Source organism: Gossypium hirsutum, chromosome A03, assembly GCF_007990345.1.
Source record: "Gossypium hirsutum isolate 1008001.06 chromosome A03, Gossypium_hirsutum_v2.1, whole genome shotgun sequence".
Lineage (NCBI taxonomy): Eukaryota > Viridiplantae > Streptophyta > Magnoliopsida > Malvales > Malvaceae > Gossypium > Gossypium hirsutum.
In genome coordinates, this window is record NC_053426.1 from 97,231,552 (window position 1) to 97,249,565 (window position 18,014).

Consider the following 18,014-nt stretch of genomic DNA (forward strand, 5'->3'; position numbering starts at 1 on the left):
CATCAAACTCTCCTAGAATCAGGTTTAGGCGTAGCAGCTTCTAGTCATAGACCGCCATCATACAAATCTTGGAATCCACACAAAGTAGGGACTCACAAATCAAACACCACCGTCCAATTATTCTTAACAAGAAGAATAAAGACCGACACCTCAAACAAACAAATCAAGAATAGAAGTTTACGGTGTGGCATTATTGGGCTCACCTCCTAGTAATAACGAATATGTAACATTTGACCACACAAAGCATAATCAAATGTTACCCAATCAGAACTAAAACCCAAAGCGATCATCATAGCTTTGAGAAATGTCCTCAATTGTATGCGATACTTATGTCGATCTTCAAGGCTATATCACCCCTTGCCCTTATAGGTTGATTTTTCACGCCATATATAATCTCAAAAGCTACCAAAACATTATCAGTTATTAGTCAATTATGCACAAAAGCATATTAATTCTCTGAGATAAGACTAGGTGATACCATTTTCAAATGATTTACTAAAACTTCTGAAACAATTTTGTACAAGACATTGCATAAACAAATAGGTAGCAAATCCTTTAAAGTGTTAAGATGTCTAACCTTTAGGATGAGAATAATCAGAGTATTCATAAGAGTCAATGGGAAGCTCCCCGATGTAACCCAACTCGTACACATGCAAACCACATTGTTCCCAATAATTTTCCAAATTTATGAAAAAAAATAGAGTTTAAACTGTAACACCCTTAACTTGCCTCCATCGTCAAATTAGGCTTACGGAGTATTATCATACAAATCAAAACAATTAACTTCAAAACATATCAATAATGTTATTTAATATTAATTACCAAAAACTCATTACAAACATAGAAAACATACACATTTGGGCCTTAAATCGAGCCTTCGAGGTCCTAGAAACAATTAGGGAATAGTCTGGGACTAATTTAAAACAAATAAAAAAATTTGGGAAAAAGTTGAAAAATTTGAAAAGGGGGTCACTTGACCGTCTGGCCTGGCCGTGTGACATAACCCAAACCATGTGGACATTCAAAATAAGGACACAAGTCCGTGTCCCAACTCATGTGTCCACCCGTGTGTGTTTACCAAATTGGGTCACAAGGCTGTGTCACCAGGTCATGTAACTCTCTGAGCTTGTGTGGTTCATCTTGCACCTAAAATTTAACTGTCGTATGGCCATGTGGGGTGATCGTGAGTGGTACAAGACCATGTGACAGCTCGTGTCCTAGGTCGTGTGCTTCTAATTTAGCTTTTAAAATAACTCATCTCAAATCCTATACTTGCACATCAAGACACACCTTCCCCACACACTTTCATATGACCAAAACATGCCCTAACACATTCAAAACATACCAATTCAAGCATCCTATATGTTCTAATCAATATGCCATTCAAAGGCACCACATTTCATATATAAAAAACCATTCATGAAAAAGATTATAACACCACATCTCAACAATACAACATGGATAAAAAATATCACTTCTTTTCAATCTATACCATCTCAACTTACCAAATTAGCTAGGCATAACCAACATGACCATATTCAAAAGTGTTTAGTCATATGCAAACCAATGAAAAAAGGCATTATGCATATCAAGGTTTAGTACAACAAAAAAACATTACCATATTGCCAAATTAGCAACAATTCCTATACATGTCAAAACACATATCACACACACACACACACACACACACCATTTAGTTACTTCATTCTCAATTATACCAGTTAGCCATCCTTCCTCACAAGACACACATAAAAGACCAAATTCACCTATCAACACAAACATATACCAACTAATTCAAAACATATATATACACAAGTAGGTTAAGCATAGGCTCGAAACATAACAAATTAACATACAACCCTATACATGCCATTTATAACCATTTCAATATATTCATAGGTTACCAAAAGGATCGATGGATAGTGTGATCGTGCTCTGACGTTAATTCCAACCATTTAAGCTTTCCAATTATCTACAAAACAATTAAAACAACTGTATAAGCAACTAATGCTTAGTAAGTTCGTATAAAAGGAAACTCAAACTTACCGAATACATTAAATTAAGCAATCAAGCATAAATTAGCTTAGTCATACTCCAAATTTCCTTTCCTATAAACAACACCTCATATGGTTAGTTAGTGAAGCAATACACATATAAATCCAATCAAAACATGGTATAAAATATGTCAACATTTCCATTTCATAATTCATCACTTATACATGTATAAGAAACCATCATTTCCTTTTAATTACACATATAATTATAATCCATTTCATTATCCAAAATCATGAATCATTTTATATATTGATGTACTCATTTAAGCTTTATTTACCTGTTGAACCAAATAGAATAACATCAAATAACTGGGGAATGCTCACACATAGTGTGCCTTTTCATGTAACTGTAACATAACCTTTTCAATAGTGCTCATACGAGCTATGAAATGGGCCTGCTCACATGAGCTGTGGGTCAGGATGATAGCTACATGATGCTGCTTACACGAGCGGTAGAGAATCTGTAACAAATATAGGACCTCAACCATCGGTAGGACATCCAAGACCAATATCCAAAACCGTATAATCCCTAATGACATGTCATTTGTATCCCAAGTATTCATAAGGTTCAAATGGGACTCTTTCCATATCCTTATCAATGACCTTCATTTTTATATTAGCATTTCAATATATTTCTATGAAGTTCACATTCTTCATACTTAAACTTTAATTCCCTTTTCGATACAATATCTCATATAACCATTCATGGAATTTACATGTTCTTAAATTCATCAATAATTCACTTTAATCATTTAATTCAATTAACCATGTACTACATAATAATCAATCCAAAATACACTTATATTAATAATTCAATACCAATTAGCAAATTTACATTTAATGAATGATTTAATATATGAACTTACCTGAACTCATAATGACTTCTAACACGAACTGACCACTATTTCGCGATTTGTATCCATTTGAGTTTTTTTAATCTTTTGTGTAATTTAGTCCCTAAACCCGAAACTTGAAATTTACTATTCTTAACCATAAATAATGCTAGCCAATTTTTACCTAATCTTAAAAAAGCCGATATTTATCAACAAGTTACAATATTTTCCTTGAATTTTACTATTTTCATAAATAAGTCCTTAAGCCTTAAAATCGTAAAAAATTACTTAACAAAATATGTCTATTTTACAACCAAGCTTAACAATCTACCATAAAAATTCAAAAACATATAAATTCATCCATGGCATAATTTATAACAATTAAAAATTTTACAATTTAACCCCCAGGTTAACTAGATTAAGCTAAAAAAAGCTCAAAAACATAAAAATTACTAAAAACGAGCCAAGAAATCTTACCATGCAATTGAACAAACCATAGCCGAAACTCAAAACTCTCATTTCATGGAGATTTCAGTTGAGCAAGGTGAAAACAAAAGAAAGATGATAGCATTTTTTTTGTTTAAACATTAATTTGATTAATTACCTTTTTGTCCTTTAAAAACTAATTAAATTACACCAAACCAATATCGTTCACTATCTTTAAATATGGTATAATTACCATTCAAGTCCATTGATTTATCTTTGCAAAGCTATTTGGTCCATTTAGCTATTGGAAATCAACTTTTGTTTCTATTATGATTTAGTCCTTTTTACCTAATTAACTATTTAAACCTTAAAATTTCTTAACCAAATTTTAATATAGCCCTAAATATTTAATAAAATATTTACAAGCTCAATTTATAAAAATAAGGTCCCGAAACCTCATTTTCAAAAATCACTTGACTTTAAAGATTTACCACTTGAACCTAATTATTTGTTCAAATAAAAAAATTTATCAAATCAAAATTTATTATAATACAATATTTGACTTATAAATATTAAATAATAATATTTACGAATTCTCTCGTCAGTTTTGTAGCCTCAAAGTCACTGTTTTCGACACCACTGAAAAATGGGCTGCTACATAAACCATTTGGTCTAGGCGATTTATCTGGCTGCATATAATATACTACTTTCCTAAATTCATCTAGCTCAAAAGGTGCCATAAGCATTTGATTTTCCTCATCTAAAATTCTATGCCTCATGAGATAGATAATCGAGTCATAATTTGCAGCATCTCTTATAAGCAAATCATCAAAATAATGTCATTCCAACATTTCAATAATCATAATTTATTAGAATTTCACAATTTCAGAACATATACAACATGTTTCAACACAATTTCATATTAAGTAAATCCTATATTTTTGTACTTTTTCAATTTAGTTTATATTCTGATATTCAACTTCAATTATAGAAATTCACTTCAATTAGTTATTACCAAATAACATCTTTACCATGGAATGCAATATGTCCTGGATGTGCAATAAATAAATTGGTCCTAGATCATAAAAATAAAAACCTCTGTAAATTTTTACGGATTCGGTTTACGAAAATGGGATCCCGAAATCACATTTGTTGAAACCATTGGAAGCTGGATATTACAATAACAATCTAAGTCACCAACATAAAAAACCACATAAATATTCACATCATTTGCCAAACAAATAAAGAGACAATTATTAGAGGTAGCAATAGCCAACTTTAATTATATGAGATAATCTCGTAATTCTGAATACCAAGCATGGGGAACTTGTTTAAGACCATAAAGTGACTTATGAAGTTTGTAGACATGAGTAAGGTGCTCATTATCAACAAAACCCTTAGGTTGTAACATATAAACATCTTTAGTTAAGGTCTCATGCAAGAACGCACTATTAACATCTAATTGATGAATGGACCAATTATCAGAAACTACCATAGAAAGAACAATTCTTATAGTTTTATGTTTAGCCGTTGGAGCAAAAGTTTCAATATAGTCAATGTTGAGTCGTTGACTAAACCCTTGAGCAACAACTTGAACCTTATATTTATTGATTGTATGATCGAAATTATATTTAATCCTGAAAAATCCATTTAGAACCAACAACATTATTAGACATCTGTCATGGAATAAGAGACTAAGTACCTTGAGATTTGAGTGCATTAATCTCCTCAACCATAGTGAGATGTCATTTCTCACTTGTCAATACTTGAGTACTTGTTCGTGGTTCCACTTCCCTTGGTTTGGCTTGCGGGTTTATTGAATCAATTTGAGGATCAAGTTTTGGTGGTGTAGGAAAAGGATTGATGATGTTAAGGCAAAGATGAGATATGGGATTTCTAATATTATTCTTTGCTTAGGTAATCATGGGATGAGAGGGTTGTGTTAAATGTTATTTTGGTGATATTGATGGAGGTGAATTTGATGGTAGAAATGGGGAAGTGTCAAATGAAGGCTCCGTTGGAAAAAAATAGATTTTTGGAAGCTTTGAGGCATATTCTCGATTAGTAAAGGTGGAGATTTGAATCATAAAATTATGGTTTTATATTCTACCCCATGAGACCTTTACAATGGTATATCATACACTCAAAATGATTGAGTGATGAATGAGAAATTGAGGCTCAAAGTAAGCCACTTGTGAATTATGTTGAGGAAAATGGATAGCTTAGTCCTAAATTGATTAGACATCAAGTGTGGAATATTTTTATATATATAAACCAACTTTGTGGTTGTTGAATGACTAAGCTAATGCTCTCCCTTGCACACAAGGGGGTGTAAATCCAAACCTGCAAGGGTTGGGGGCGCACCCGCACGACATGGGCAATGTGAAATATCTGGATCGGTCCGGCCTTTCTAGACCTGTAGATATTTTAGCCCAATACATAATTTTATTTTTCTCAATAGAGCTTATCTCTTCAAATTCCATTTGGATTTAAAAGGACAAATATTAAATTGAGGTTAATGGCTCCTTTAATTCAGAAGTTAATTTAAGTTTTTAATGGTTCCTTAATTTACAGACGTTAATGGCTCCATTAGTAAAAAATTTCCAAAAGTTCTTTCATTTTGAATTTTATTTAAAATTGAAATAATCTTTATGAATGATACACACTCAAGTTTTCTCTATTTTTCCTGCAAAAATTTCGAGATATTTTCCCTCTATATTTCGAACCTATTTTCAGTGATAGAAGAAAGCTAGGCTACAGTTCGTTGATCACTGCAACCATGCTACTTCCGTGCTCATCTCGTTGTTGTATCTTGGGAGACAGTCGATCATCATTTTTTAGCACCAAAGGAGTGGTCGAATCTGTCTTAAGGAAACTATGAAAATAGGCCTAAACTACCAATCAAATTTCTACCTATCTATGAGTACACAATTTCAATCCAGTTTTATTTTCAATTTTTGTTTTTTCAAATTTTATATATATATGTATCTATATTGTTCTAGTTTGATCTTGTGTTTATATCAATATTTTACATTACTATTAATTTTACTAACATATTTGCAATAATCTTAACACATATTCTTTACCACTTTCTAATCTAAGATGAACATGACACTAAGGTGAAATTGTATTCTATTTGTAAATAGAAATCAATTGAATAATTCTATTTTAGGATTTTATTCTTGTTGTTCAAAAGAATTTGTTTTATTTTCTGTTTCCAAATAGAAATCAATTGAACAATTCTGTTTCTGGATTCCATTCCTATAGTTTAATAGAATTTATTTTATTTTTGATTCTTAACAGTAATCATTTGAGAGTAACAATTTTGTTACCAGAAATTGGTTATTGATTTTGTTTCAGAATTTTTAGTTCCTAACTAAATTTTTCCGTTTAATAGAATCAAAGTGTAGTATAAACTGGAAATTAAATTTTCTGTTTATTATTATACTAATTCTGGTTTCATTTCTGAAATATTAATAGAAAATAAAAACTCCCACCAATTCACTCAATTCACAATCTGGAGCATTGGTTCCAATTCAGGCTTTAAACTAAAATTTAATGTTGCCGATGGCTGTAAACCACAATGAGAAGCCTATGAAATTCTCTAGACAGAATTTCAAGACATGGCAGCAGAAGATGTTATTCTATTTGACCATGTTGAACTTGGCCAAATTTTTGAAGGATGACCCTCTTACTGTTAAAGAGGGCGAGGTAGATGATGTTACCGCCTTCACTACTTTTGAAGCTTGAGAGCATTCTAATTTCCTGTGCCAAAATTACATTCTGAATGGGTTGTCGGATGCATTGTACCAAGTATACAGTGTCAAGAAGACGGCTAATGAATTATAGATGTCATTGGACCATAAATACAAAACCAAAGCTGCTGGAGCTAAAAAGTTTTTAGTTGCCAAATTCTTGAATTTTGTAATGGTTGATTCTAAACTAGTTGTGTATCAAGTGCAGGAACTTCAATTGATCATTCATGAAATTCTTACTAAAAGGATGGTCATAAGTGAATCCTTCCAGGTGGCAGCCATTATTGAGAAGCTACCCCCTGCTTGGAATGACTTCAAGAACTACCTAAAGCATAAAAGAAAAGAAATGTCAGTAGAAGACCTGATTGTCAGACTTCAGATTGAAGAAGACAATAGAGGTACTAACAAAAAACTCAACAAAGCAGCAAATGTCAATAGTGCTAAGGAAAACATGGTAGAATTCAAAAATGACTTCAAGAAAGGAAAACAACCATAGAATGGGTCTAAATTCGGACCAAATGGTTGTGTTTCCAAGAAGCAAAAATTTCAAGGGAAATGCTTCAATTGTAGCAAGATAGGGCACAAGTCATCTGACTGTAGGTTTCCAAAGAAAGTCAAGGCTAACAAGGCCAATACTGTGGAAGAAATTTTCAAGGAAGTGCTTGATATGGACTTATGTGCTGTGATTTTTAAAGTCAACATGGTTGACTCAAATCCAAGAGAATGGTGGCTCGATACTGGTGCCATACATCATATCTGTTGTGACAAAGACTCATTTTCTGAGTTGGTGCCTTGTAACAAAAGGGAGAAACTCTATATGGGCAATGTCACGACTTCCAAGATCAAGGGGAAAGGTACTGTTGTCTTGAAGATGAATTATGGCAAAGAACTCAAGCTTCAAAATGTGTTGTATATGCCTGACATACACAAGAAGTTTATTTCTGGGACACTCCTAAGTGTACACGGCTTTAGGATAGTGTTTGAACCCCAAAAGCTAATTTTGTCCAAAATGGGAATTTTTGTGGGAAGGGGATATGTATTAAATGACATGTGGAAACTTAATGCAATCTTTGTAAAAGCAAAGACAATGAATAAGAATGTCACTTCCTCTTCTGTTTATATGCTTGAGTCATTTAGGTTATGGCATGGTAGGCTTAGACATGTTAATTATGATACTTTACATAGATTAATTAATTTAGAGCACATTCCTTCATTTCACATTAATTATAATCACAAATGTGAAACTTGTGTTGAGGCAAAATTAATAAGGTCTTCATTTCAAACTATTGAAAGAAGTAGAAAACCACTTGATTTAATACATAGCAATTCTTGTGAATTAAAGTTTGTTCAAACTAGAGGAGGGAATAAATATTTTATTTTAACGACACGATAATCACGGGTATCGGAAAGTGTATTTTCAGGTCTCCGTTTCTGGAAAACAGATTCATAAATATTTATTAAAAATATTTACGACTATTAGTAGTGTAGTTAATTAGGTTTTGATTAGGTGAATTCGTTTAAATTAAGGTTAATTAGGTATAAGGATTAAATTGAATAAAGTGTGAAAGCTTAATAATAGAATAGAGAAAAGTAAAAGGACAAATTAAGCAAATAAACAATAAAATTTACAATTGTATGGTAATAGTAAATTACATGTGTAACAATATTATACTTGTAATAATTATATATACTTACTTATAATTTAAGAAAATATTATATTATATTATATTATATTATATTATAATTAAAGTATAAAATAAATAAATAAGTAATTAAACAAAATCATGACAAATGTATGGTAATGGTGAAATACATGTAACACCCCAAACCCGACCTAAACATTATGGCCAAATCTGGTGATGTCACATAGAATGGGTTTGAAAACGAAGTTGTCTTGTAACATCATTTCGATTAACTAACTCACATACCTTACGTCTATTTTAGAAAGCATTGCTTTACTAGTTTATTTGCCAAAAATCTGATTTACAGCGAAAGCTTTAATCATTTTGGTTTGAAATCATAGTCGTGTTTTTAAAAAAAACCTTTGTTTACGTAAAAACTGTCATTTTTAATAAAAGAATTTAGCAAATTAATTAAATAGTTAAAATAATCCAAAAATAACCAGTTAAAACCAAACAGTCTAGAGAGTCCTCAAAATTACAACTCTCAAATGTAATCCAAAATAAAAATAAACCATATAGTAATTTAAGGCAGTTTAACAGAAGAGTGGTCACTGCTGAGTCTCTACTACACCGATCCGCCTAAGACTAAGGATTACCTGACAGAAAAACAAACAAATGTGATTTTACGAAAACTTAGTGTGTAACCCAACAGAATTAAGCATGCAAGCATACAATCATAATACACATAACCAGAAACAGATACAGATACGGACGCATGTCCTTTTTAGACACAGTAACAAAATTAGATATAAATACAGATATGCAAGATCCTACCCCCATACTCTATAGACCATCTCCGACCATCCCATCACACCATGTGGGGTTAAAAATACCCACACATCCCTACACACCACATCGTGTCATTAGGACACATATAAGATAATATATGCAGTCAAGTTGCAAGAATAAATGTGTTTAATGTAACAGTTCGGTTTAGACCTTAATTGGAATAGTGGTTTCGAGACCACAAATTAGAGTCAGAAAAATATTTTAATATTATTTTCTGTGCTTATGATATGTGAATTAGTATGTGTGAAAATTTAATTATTTGTGTGCTCAATTTGATAAAAGGACCTGCAGAAAAGGTAAAAGTGGCATTCTATTTGATTAAGTGCTTAATTGTTGTGGCTTTCTAAAAAAAAGGTCCTTATGTTGATAATTAACCATTGTAAAGGTTAGTGGACATTTATATCCATGGTTTATATGTTATATGTTAATAATTTAGTAAGGTTAAAGTAGTAATTAATCAAATAAATATGAATATAGTAAAAATAAGCCACATGCTCATCTTTTCTAAGTTATTTCCACCAAAAATAAGAGATTAAGAACACCATTTCTAGGGTTCAAGCATTCAGCAATCACATTACTCAATTAGGGTATGAGTTTTGTTCAGTTTTTTATAATTTTTACGTTTTTTGTGATCGTTGCTTAGTGTATTATTAAGCCCATGTCTGAATTTTGGAAATTGTTAATTATTTTGAGTTAATCCATTGATAAAATTATGAGTTTTATGAAGTTTGATGATAGTAAATGAAAGATATGTATTGGGTTAACATGTTTTGTCTTTGAATTTTTGATGAATTTGATTAATTTGGGCTAAATTGTAAAAATGAGATTTTGAAGGATTAAAATGTGAAATAAATGAAATATATGGACTTGTATAAACACTATGAGAATTCGGCTAGGCATGTGTAGAAAGAAATTTTGTGTATTTTTTTTTGGGAATTAAGGACTAAAGTGTCAAAATGTGAAAATGTGAGGGTTAATTTGTAAATTGCCCTAAATATGTGTTTGTGGATTGATTTGAATGATTGGGTGAATAAAGGAGGTAAATTTGAATTTATATAAATCAAGAGCTAAAGAAAACGAAATTAGATCAAGGAAAGTCAAAAGTCGTTGAGTAGCCGATTCCGTCTATCCGAATCCGTACGAGGTAAGTCTATATACAAATAAATGTGTTTGTAATGGTTTATTTATGTTTAAATGCTATTGAACAAAGATGAATGGCATATTGAATTGAATATGAGACATTCGAGAAAGTATAGACAAAGTTCTTACGTTCGAAAGGTCCCGTACGAACCATAGGAATAGTTAGGATACATATGTCATGACATAGGATCCGATATGTGTGACCGTGTAAGACCACGTCTGGGACATTGGCATCAACTTATGATTTACATGTAAGACCATGTCTAGGACATCTACATCGTATTTAATTTTGTGTAAGACCCTGTCTGGGACAATGGCATCGATATTTGTTTACATGTAAGACCACGTCTGGTACATTGGCATTGTACGAGCTATCTGCGTATCCTTATGATTCCGAATGGTTCAACGGGAATTTTGAGAAATGAATGATTATATGAGATGTGTATACGATTCAGATACATTCGAAATGTATATTATGTATGAGAATAAAAGGTAAGTATATGTACAAGTGATGATATGAGTTATAAGTATGAGAAAATATGTTATATGTGTAAATGAGTTGGGAGTATGTGATATGTATATGAACTATATGGTTTGAGATAGTATTTGGCCATAGAGTATGATTAGTTTGATAATGCTTTCATGTTTTGAATGATAAGTTTATTTGTTTATGGCTTACTAAGATTTTGAAAGCTTACTTTGTGTGTGTTTGCATTGTTTTTTTTAGATATCAAAGCTATCGAAAGCTCGGGGACCATCGAGGATCATCACCACACTATCGGCTTTATTTTTTTACCTTTTGAAAGCGTAAATATTGAAGTACGACATGTATAGGCTAGAAGTATGTGAATATGTTTTGTGATGTATATATCTTGCCATGTGATTTGGCTTGGTTATGGTTGTGTATATGAATGAGATCTTGGTATGAAATATGTGATGCAATATGATTAATATGATGTGTTTTGAATGGCTATAGAAATTAGTCATTTTCATAAGTATTGGTAAATGTTTATTTGATAAAGTGGTAAGTTTTGGTTGTGAGATTGAATGATGTACATTTGAAGTATTGAAACATATGTTTTGGTATGATTTTGGTATAGAGTTGGCATGATTTGGTTGGTGATAAACCATAATTTATACATATTTTTATTGTAACAGTCGATTTAGACCCTATTCAGAATGGTGGTTTCCAGACCACAAATCCCAGTCAGAAAAATATTTAAAAATTATTTTCAGTGTTTATTATGTGTGAAATTTTCGTACTTTAATTTTATCATTTGAGTGCTGATTTAATTAAAAGGTCTTAATCGCATAAAATGAAAATTTAATGATTAAATGTGAATGATGCCTAATTGATATTGTCTTTACAATATGAAGTACTAATGTTGTAATAAGGCCATTTATTATATGTGTGGACGATTTTAGATATGTTATATATGGTTTTCTAATTAAACTTTAAAGGTTAAATATGTAAAATAGTAAATAATATATACAATACATTATAACATAATTAAAAGCCATGTGAATGTGTTCATACTTTTGACCGAAAGTAACAAAAGAAAGAAAGAAAAGAAAACTTTAGGTATTCGGCACTTTGGAAGCTTAATCAAGGTATGTAACTAGCTTAGTTTTTGATAATTTCTACGTTTTTGAGATCGTTGCTTCGAGTACTACAAAACCCATACTTGAATTTTTTATTTTGATGAATATTTTTAGTTATGCCATTGATGAGAGGTTGTGATTTTTGTTGTTTGATGATGAAATATGAAAGATATGTTTTAGATTAACATGTTTTGTATTGGAGTTTTTGATGATTTGGAGTAATTAGGACTAAATTGCAAAAATAATAATTTTAGGGACTAAAATGTGAAATAAATGAAATATATGGATTTTTTCGAGAGTGGGTAAAATTTGGCTCAACATGGGTATGCTGAAATTTTGTGTATTTTGTGTTTTGTGCAATAGGGACTAAATTGTAAAAAGTGTAAATGTCAGGGGTAAAATGGTAATTTGCCTACTTATGTGTTTTTGGACTAAATTGAATGAAATTATATTGAATTAGTTTATCTTGAATACATTTAGATCAAGAACCAAAGAAATCGGATTTGGACCTGAGGAAACACTAAAATCGTCAATTAATCGTCCTGTTCTGATTACCGTTGTCTGAGGTAAGTTTATAAGCAAATAAACATAGTTATTTTTTTTAATAAAAATAAGTTACATGTGCTGAATTGATATATTGGAGAATGTATAAATGATAGCCAAATATATGTACACTTGGGAACTATGTTTACGATTCAATTCGATCAAGATTTAACGTCCGAAAAGCCCCGTACGAACCTTGGGAATAGCTAGGATACATATGTCATGACATAGGATTTTCGATATCTGTTCTCGTGTAAGACCATGTTTAGGACATTGGCATCGATATATGATTTCGAGTAAGACCATGTCTGGAACATTGGCATCATAATTGTGATTCGTGTAAGACCCTGTTTGGGACAGTGGCATCGACATGTGATTACATGTAAGGCCACGTCTGGGACGTTGGCATTGTACGATATGTGTTATAATCCGAATATCCTTTTTAATTCTGAATGGTTCAACGGGCAAGGATAAGTTACGAATGAATGTGGAAACAAGTTAAAATGAACAGGTATGTGACAATTTATTACCTTTTCGGATATAAGGTAAGTTGATTATTTGATATGTGATACAAGTTATATATGACGTTAATGGTAGTGATTGTGTATATGAAAATCTATATGTGGATTAATGTACAAGTATGTGATATTAATGTTTGATTTTTGAGCTTATATTCAGCCTAATGTTACATGAAGAATAAATTGAAATGTGAAATTCATATTGATATTAGATGATTTATGTGCATTCGATTAGTAGGTATTTGAAATGTGAACCTTAGAACGTGTTTATAGGGAAGTATAAATATATTCGGCAAAATAAGGTCTATGTGATATTAAACATGTTAATGACGCAATGTGTGTTCGGAAATGTTATAATTTATGTATAGATAAATGTTTGGTAATTAAATTTCATAAGTATGGCTTGGTTATGCCTTAATAAATTATCAATGCCATTGAGATAATATTTGAATTAAGAATTGAGCTATGAATGAAGTGAATGAAGCCATAAGTTTAAGTATAAGATTGGTCATATTCGGTTTAATGATATATATATGTATGATATGGAAATGTGAATTTCATACTTATGCCAAATTTTATATGTGCATTTGTTTATATGGTAATTGAATGTGAAATTCTGACTAAGGAAATGTGAATTGTATAAATGTATTATCATAGTATGTATTAGATCAAGTGAATTTTTTATTGATATTGAGTATGAAAGATGATTTTGGACAAAGAATGAATGCATTGTTGGACAAAACTTAATTCATGTTTAGTTATATGTGGATATTTGAATTTACAAGTATGGTTTGGTTATGTCTTATTAAATTATTATTGTTATTGAGATAATGTTTGCTTATGACTTACTAAGCTAAGATAACTTATTATGTGTGTGCATTTTTACTTCTATTTATAGATTTTGGATATTAGTTGCAGGCTCGAGGATCGTCAGTGAAGTCTATCACACTATCGACTGCTTTCGGTACTTTGAAAAGTTGAATTAGAGACCTATGGCATGTATAGGCTATACTACTTTTCGAATATGGTTGAAGTTGTATATATATGTATAAGCCATGAGAAAATGGCTTGTCCATTTTGTTAATCTTGGAATTTATGCTTTGGCTTGATGATTATGTTTGGTTGTGGTTTTGGTTGATTTGGTTTTGGTATATATAAGTATGGTTATGTTTGATATTTTACTCATGATTTTATTGATTCAAATATGTCTTGTATTTGGTTTTATTGAGAAATGGGAATTTGTGCATATATGGCTAAAACTTTGGTTTTATAATGATAGGTATAAAATTTGATTCATTGTGTACTTTCATTGAATATCCGAATATAAAATGACTTAATATGGTCTTGTGATTTGTAAAAAAGCATATTTCCTATATGTATTTTAAAGCATATGAATTTAACTTGTTTATATTCGGCAATTGTATTTGGATTTTGAACATTTGAATAGTAAATTTGGATGCTTTGTTGTGTGTTTTCAAATTATGTTAGTTTATTAATAATTATTGCCGCGTAAGAGATATATGTTTAAGACATGATATTTATATATAATGAATGTGTTAGCTTATTAAATTTTTTCATTAAGTAAAGAAATGGATAAGAATTATGTTGGTAAAGTAATCACGATTTGGTATTTATATATATTTACATATAAGTATATGAAGTGATGGGTTGATTTATATATAATGGTATGTGCATTGTTGAATATGTATTTGTTGAATTGGTCTTTAATATGAAGTTTGTTATATTGCAAATTCATAGTTGTATTGTTCTTAATGTGATATGAAAATTTTGGATAATGTTTGGAATTAGTTCTATGTAAGAACATACGCTTGTAAAGAGATTTAGTAAGTTAAAAGTAGACATTGAAATATGCATTACAATATTCGGCCGAGGTTTTGTAAAGTGACTAAATGAATTGTACTTTATGTTATAAGGAATTAAGTTTGTTATTTTCTAAATGGTGCCAAATGAAACTTGTCAAAAATGAGATGTGTTTGAATATCTTTATTTATTATGTATTATATATGTGTTTATAGATTGTAATATTATATTGTATTTATGGTATGAACAAATGCAATGGGATAAAATGATATGTTCAGTGCTTATTGCTTATGTATTATAAATCTAATTATGTGTTTAGAAAGTACCGCAATATGATTTGGAAAGAGATTAATATAGTTTTATTTATATAAATAATTATCTATTTTAAGAGTTTCAATAAAATTATGCATATGATTATTCAGAAGTTATGTTTCGTCTGGTAATTTCTCGTAACCCCTTTTCGGCGACGGATACGAGTTAGGGGTGTTACATTTTATTGGTAACAGAGCTGTGGTTTAGCCGGTTCTAGGACTACCATAGCGTATGTGAGTCTAGCTATACATGTCATATTTAACCTACGATAGTGTGATATCTCGCGACTCTGACAAAAAAAAATTGTTTGATGAGACAGATATGTCTTCCAACCGAACTGATTCTAAAAGTATAGAATGTGTATTCAAATGTTTGAATGAAAATATATATATTTGATGAGTTGACACTCGTAAAGGTATGGGTTAAAGTATATGACATTGTGACAGCCCTAATTTGACCCTAGTCGGAATGTGGTTTCGGGACCACAAAACCGAGTCTTAAAAAAATATTTTAAAGTTAAATTTTTTATATTCTATGTGTGATAGTGTATGTGTGAAAATTTGATGTTTTAATTTAGTCTTAGGAATGTGAATTTTCTTGAAAGGACTTAGTTGAGAAACTTAGAAAATGTGATAGGTAAATTGTAAGGATCAAATAATTACAAAGTGGGAAAGCTTGGGTTTCCAAGTCAAAAAGCCCAAAATTCAATTAATGGCCGGCCAAGTAATGATGTTTCTCCCACTAAGTTAAATTTATTATAATTTTATGTTGGCAAATGGTTAAAATAATTTAAATAAAAAAATGAATTAATAGGAAAAGAGGAATAAAAGAAGAAAGGAGAGAGAGAGTATTCATCTTCTTCCTCTTGCAAGCCGTAACTTAAGGGAAAGAAGAGGGAAATTCTCAAGGACATTCGGCCATCCTAAGGGATGATTAAGGTAGGGTTTCATGTTAATTCTATTAAATTAAATAAAATTTAGTTAGTAGTCAATGTTTTATTATAACCCATATGTTGATATTTTACTTAATTAGGTGACAAAATAGGCATACGGTTAGATTGGATAAATGCTAAGAGGATGGTGTTTTTTGATGTTTTGGATAGAAATAGTAGAAAGGTGAAAAATGAGCTAGTTAAATAGATATATGTGAATTTATATGATGTTACGAATAGATGTGAAGCTTATGCTAGTTTAGAAGAATTCGGTCAAAGTGTTCATGAGATGAAACTATGTGTTAAATGAAAAATAGTGAGTAATTGCTAATTTGATAGGGATAATGTATTTGGCCTTGAGGCATTAGATAAACATTAGTTGAAGTCTTAATGTCTTGAAAAATGACGTTTGTAAGATGTAGTGGAAATCATTAAATTATATATGTGAGTAATTAGCAAGGGTGGTTGTCGTATATACAAATATATATATGTGTTTATATATGTGTGTTTATTTGAAGTAATGAGTGGATTATTAATAGTAATGTGATCTTAGGTGGTCAATAGCCGAATAGCTTAAAAACATAATTTAAAAAGATCAAATTTTACCGTGTGGTTCTTGTGATCTAAAATCATTAATATTATGGGATATAAATAACTAGCAAGGTGATTAAACTAGTCAATTTATTTATTTTAAGCTCAAGAACTTAAAGGAGGGGAATCAAGCAAGGGCAAAGTGAAGAATATCGAGTAGCCGATTGGAACCGTTTTATCCAACACAAGGCAAGTCTATAAGCAATTAAGATTGGTTATTCTATACATAATTGGTGTATGCATATCATGAAGGAATTACTCTCATTTATGGATTCTTTTGATTGAAAAGTATGTGACCGACTCTATTTAGTTAATTAAATCAATCACTTTGTTATAACGAAATAACTTTGGCACTATGTATGCGGATCTGAATGGCACTATGTGTGCAGGTTTGTATGGCACTATGTGTGCAGATTTGTATGGCACTATGTGTGCGGATTTGAATGTCAATACGAGTGTGGATTACTAAGGCACTATGTGTGTGGGTTAAAATGGCACTATGGGTGCAAATTTCCTTGCTTGAGCACTATGTGTGCGAAATTGGTTGTTGATAAAATATATGCAGGAGCTAAATGAGGGACAAAAAAAACTACTGTTTGAAATAAGAAATTGGAGACATGAAAAATTGAAACCTATATGCCTGAACGCATCTATTTCATCATTGATAAATATTGGAGGAAGGAATTAAGGTATTCTGTTATATGATATTTTGATTTAATAGTAAGACTGGAGTAGTAGTTGAATTGATAATTTGGGTAATATATGGACCTTTCTAGTTTCTATTTCGAAATATTAAGTTAATTGTTGCATTATTTTGATTACGACTCACTAAGTTGAAAACTCATTTGGTGTGTTTACTTGTCTCTTATTTAGATTTCTTTTTGATCCGTTACATGCTCGGGACCATCCTCGAAGTCATCACACCTGCCTGCAACGTTTTGGTACCCCTTCTTAGTTGGTCTTAAGTATAACATTATGGCATGTATAGATATTAAATTTGGGACTTTCATGGAATAA